Raw genomic sequence first — 6,000 nt, forward strand, 5'->3', positions numbered from 1 at the left:
AGGCGGTTTTTCCTCTATGAAACTATTAAGTATGATCATACGCTCCCCTAACTATTTTAGCTTAATTGCTAGTAGCATAGGGCAACTATTACCCGAGTATATTTGGTTCTTACCATTTAAAAAGGTATCTCAAACTATTTACTACTTGCATATCTAAATTGTTGCTATTATTTATTGTTCCATATACAAGGTGTGGATTTCATCTATTATATACTTATTGTTCACAGCTATGAAAATTGCTCACCAGCATTCGTGTTGACAAAGTTTATTTTATGCAATGTTACAGGGTTATTACTTGGTTGATTTGGAGACTTGAAAAACTATTATCTTGTGACCGTTTAGGTTATTAGATATAAATGAACAATTTATTTGTTTGACTATTTATTCGGTTATTTGTATGAACAAATTTGTGTTATTTGGTTGATGTAATGAAATGAATGAGTTGTTTAAATATTGTTAGTTAATAGTGTCTTGTGTTCATGGGCAATTCGTTGCACCCCGGCATGTTCTGCCGCCTTTGGTTAAGGTGTGACATATTGGTATCAGAGCCAAGACTATTGGATAGGCTAATAGACGTAACGGTCTAGTATAGTTTTGCTTTAAGGTCCTTATACGTGTTGCTTATACGTGTTTACCCTACTTGATTGTTCATTACATTTACATATATATTTGCTTATTAATTTCATTTAATCTCTAAAATATACACATGCACACACTCTCATAGTATTCCAAGATATCCTTACCTTACCGCAAAAACAATATCACGTTATTTAAGATCCCTTAAATGTTGCATCTAGTGTGAGATATCACATTGTTCGAGGAATCACTACATAGAGAGATCCATATACCAGTCATGAGCGAGAGCGAAGCCTAGAGAGGCGGAAGCAGTAGCTTCTAGGACGAATCCTCAAGCCACTGTGATGATGCTTGGGGGAGGTTATGTGTATGTATTTTAGAGATTAGAAGCTTGGTTCTACTTCTGCGTTTCGTTGATAATAATAGCCATCGTAGGGGGGGGGGGGGCGAAGCACTATGAAATGATCATTTGACAAAAAGATTCCAAGAATAAAATATTCCAAAAATCGAAGGTGATTTACTTACCTGGGATGGTTGAATTGTAGTGTTCGTCTTCTAGGCTAACGAACCATGTTATACATGTCAATACTTTAAGTTGTCGAATGCAAGCGTTCCGGCTGCCTCCTTATATTTTGGTGTTGGAAACATAAAAGCCACAGTGATATGTGGACAAGTGTTTTTAACATCTCGTTGTATCTCCGTTTTTATTATATGTTATTATCGAGATTTGAGTCAACAACATGAAAGACGCGGTGATACGTGCACATGTTCGACTCCATCTATTATTTGATACAAGTTTTATTGGTCGGGATATCAAATCATGGTGGTTCATGTACGACATTCCCGACTATATATAAATTTCAATATCTCAAAATCTTCAAAGTTTTGAATGTCAAAAGTTTGAAACTTATATATATGTATATATATACATACATTTTATCTTTTGATTCAAGTATAAAATAGTTTTTACTAACATTCTCATCCTCATAACTCTAGGACTCAATCATCAAAACCCCATATTTACTCTTTTCCCTCATACTTTTATCAAACTTATACCATTTCTATTTAATTTTAGAATGCCTCCTCTTCCTCGCCAAAATCGCAAGCTGAGCTCCAGTCGTGGGATGGCCGCTATGGTTGCTAAAGAAATCGCCGCTATGATTCCCAGACTAATAACTCAAATCCAAGCCACCCAACCCACCGTTACTCAAACCACACCAACTCCGCACCTTTCACCTTGAAAATTTTCATCGGTGCCAACCCATCTCAGTTTCTTGCACGAACTGTGCCACTACCTTGTTTCAATGGTTCGAAAAGATTGAAAGCATTTTTAACCTTTGTGAATGCCCCGAACCCAAGAAAACCACATACGCCTCAAGCATGTTTGAGGGAACCGCCCGCACTTGGTGGAATGGCGAAATGTTCTCCACTGGGGCGGAAGTAGCTATGGTCTATTCATGGGCCAAGCTCAAGGAAGTCATGAGGAAGAAATCTTTCCCAAAACATGAACTCCAAAACCTTGAATCCAAATTTTGTGAACTTAAGCTAGAGAGTGGTGACAACTCCACCTACTCCAATCGCTTTCATGAGCTTAGTCTCTTGGTTCCTCACTTGGTCACTCCCCTCGAACGGGCGATTGACAAGTATGTCGGTGGTTTGCCCACGCAAATCCGTGACTCGGTGATGAGTAGTAAACCGCAAACACTCCATGATGCAATTACCTTAGCCGGTGCTCTTTCTGAGAATCATGTCAACGCGGGTACCCTCTCCATCAAGAAAACGAGTGACAAGAGTAAGTCCGAACCAACCCCTCAAGCTAAAGTTGACCAACAACCTCAAGCCATCAATTACTCCAACTCACTCCATACTGCTCCAGCCGCTCGCTGTAATAGCTTTCTTCTCGGTTGGCTCGCACCCTAGGTGGTGCGGTTGAGCCAAAGTGGGCTCAACAGTCGGCCTATCTTTTCGGGCGCACGCATAAAGGCATGATTAGCTCCACAAATCTCACTATTTTTGGTTTTGGCTCTTCCAAATCATTCCTACAGGAGATCCAGGCCCTTTTTTTTCTGATCCTTCGATATAAAGCAAGCCAAGAAGAAACAAACACCTAATCACCGAAATTATGTTGTTACTCACCCACAACAACCTCAAGCTCCTCCAAACCGAAAACCCTACATCGGTACTCACCCATTGTGCAACACTTGTCAACTTCACCACCCATCTCACATGGCTTGTCGCCACTGCATAAACTGCAACCGTTTTAGTCACCTCAATACCACTTGTCGAATAGCACCTCGTGGACATGTCGCTGCACCAAAAACCATGCCACAAAACCTGCAAAACCGTAACATGCCTTAGGCTCAAAACCCGCAACAACCCTGAGCTTGCTTCAATTGTGGAGACCCGAGCCATTTCCGCAACGCTTGTCCCCGACTTGCCTATGCGAAACAAGCTCAAGCCATCACCGTGCCCTACTACCAAACCCAAGCTTATCAAGTCCAAACCTACCAACCCTAAATCCCACAACTTAATGCCCCTCTCATCCAACCAATGCAAGCCATTCAAGCACCTCCTCCTCCTCCCCAAGTACCTCAAGGAAATCCCGGTAACCAAGGGCGTGCCTTCATGATAAACGCCAATCAAGCTCAAGTTGCAAACGACGTTGTGACCGATATGTTTCTAGTGAACGAGCATTTGGCTTCAATTTTATTTTATACGGGTACCAATAAGAGTTTGTCTCATTAAAATCTGAATCTACACTTGCTGTACCTCGCACTAAACTCTCTCGACCTTTTTTCGTCTAAGTCGCCAACGGTAGCTCACAATTAACTCGGTCATTCGTAATTGTATACTCACTCTTTGCAAGCGGAAATTTTCGATCGACCTTATCACCATGCAAATGGGAAGTTTCGATGTCATAGTAGGCATGGATTAGTTAGCTTTGCACCGTGCCGAAGTCGTTTATTACGATAAATTTATTCGAATCCCGCTTGTAAATGGTAAAACACTCAAGGTCTACGGCAAAACGACTCCAAAAAGGCTCAACCTCATGTCATGCTCTCAATCTCAAAAATATTTGCGCTAAAAGTACGTTCCGTTCCTAGCCCAAATGGTGGTAAAAGACCACAAGGAAAGAAAAATCCACGACATCTTCGTTGTTTGTGACTTCCTCGATGTCTTTCCCGAAGACGTCATCGGTCTTCCACCCATTTGTCCGGTCGAATTCCGAATCGATCTTGTGCCCGTAGCCAAAGCCCCTTACCGTTTAGCCCCGTCGAAAATGCAAGAATTATCACATTAACTCGAAGAACTTTCCAATAATGGTTTCATTCGTCCAAGCTCTTCTCCTTGGGGCGCTCCCTTCCTCTTCGTGAAAAAGAAAGATGGCTCGTTTCATATGTGCATCGACTACCGAGAACTTAACAAACTCACTATTAAAAATCATTATTCATTGCCGCGAATCGACAACCTCTTCGATCAACTTCAAGGCGCAACGTGTTTCTCTAAAATCGATCTTCGATTGGGATATCACCAACTACGCGTTCGCGAAGAAGACATTCCCAAAACCGCTTTTCGTATTCGATATAGACATTTTAAATTTTGGCCATGCCCTTTAGGTTAACCAAAGCACCGGCGGTATTTATGGATCTCATGAACCGTGTTTGCAAACCATTTCTAGATAAATTCGTCATTTTATTTATTGATGACATCCATATCTTTTCTAAAAGCAAAGCCGAACATGAGTATCACTTATGTTCCATTCTCTAACTCCTAAGAAACGAAAAACTTTACGCCAAATTCTCAAAATGTGAATTTTCGCAAGAGGAAATTCAATTTTTGGGACATATCCTCAACGACAAGGGTATTCATGTTGATCCCGCTAAAATCGAGGCCGTCAAATATTGGAAAACTCCATCCACACCCACGAAAATTTGATCTTTCCTCGATTTGGCCAGATACTATCGGCGTTTCATCCAAAATTTTCTTTACCCCTCACCCCCTAACCCCCAAAGGAAAACCATACGAATGGGGATCAAAACAAGAAAAGGCCTTCAACACACTCAAGAATATTCTTTGAAATGCTCCCGTTCTAACCCTTCCCGATGGAAACGACGACTTTGTAGTATTTTGCGATGTATCTCATCAAGGTCTAGGGTGCGTTCTCATTCAACGAGGTCAAGTCATCCCTTATGCTTCAAGACAACTCAAGGTCAATGAAAAGAATTACATGACTAATGATCTCGAACTTGGTGTCGTCGTCTTCGCTCTAAAAATCTGGAGACATTACCTTTTCGGTACAAAATGTGTTGTTTTCACCGATCACAAAAGTCTCCAACACATTTTTGACCAAAAAGATCTCAACATGAGACAACGACGATGGGCCGAATTACTTAGTGATTACGATTGAAAAATTCGCTACCATCCCGGTAAAGAGAATGTTGTGGTCGATGCCCTTAGTCGTAAAGTTAATGCCAAATCCGTTTTGCTTCATAGCATCATCATCCAAACCGATCTCCAAGACCGCATCTATCGAGCCCAATGCACCTCCGTTGATGAAGGCAATATATACGACGAAATGTCATGTTGTGCAGAAATTCAACTCGAAACTAAACCTAATAGCTTGCTTTATTTTCTCAATCGTTTGTGGGTTCCCAATCGTGATGAAATTCGTACTTTCAGTCTCGATGAAGCTCATATGTCACGATATTCCATACATCCCGGTGCAGATAAGATGTACTTCGATCTTCGATCAATTTATTGGTGGCCGGGTATGAAAAAGGACGTTGCACTCTATATCTTAAAATGTCTTACTTGCTCAAAGGTAAAAGCCGTACATCAAAAATCTTTTGGCTTACTCGAACAACCTCCTATTCCCGTTTGGAAATGGGAAGACATTGCTATGGACTTTATCACCAAATTACCCCCCCCCCCCCCCACACACCACTCAAAAGCAAAATGATAGCAGTTGGGTAATCATTGATCGATTAACCAAATCAGCTCACTTCATCCCAATCAGTGAGAAGTACTCTGTTGAACAACTCGCTCAAATTTATGTTCGTGAAATTGCATGCCACCTTGGTATTCCGTTAACCATTATTTCTGATCGTGATGCTCGTTTCACCTCCCGTTTTTGGAAAACGCTTCAACAAGCTTTGGACACTCGCCTTGATCTTAGCGCCTCTTATCACCCTCGACCAGATGGCCAATCCGAGCGTACAATCCAAACCCTTGAAGATATGCTTCGATCTTGTGTTCTTGATTTTGGTGGGAATTAGGATTCTCGTCTCCCGCTTATCGAATTCTCTTACAACAACAGTTATCATTCTAGCATTGATATGGCTCATTTCCAAGCCCTTTGTGGTCGTAATTGTCGTTCTCTGATTTGTTGGAATGAGATTGGTGAAGCCCAAATCACCTGTCCCG

Source organism: Bidens hawaiensis, unplaced genomic scaffold (genome assembly GCF_021521415.1).
Source record: "Bidens hawaiensis isolate Kalapana, Puna unplaced genomic scaffold, B.hawaiensis_p1.1 tig00008161_1, whole genome shotgun sequence".
In the NCBI taxonomy this organism is placed as follows: Eukaryota; Viridiplantae; Streptophyta; class Magnoliopsida; order Asterales; family Asteraceae; genus Bidens; species Bidens hawaiensis.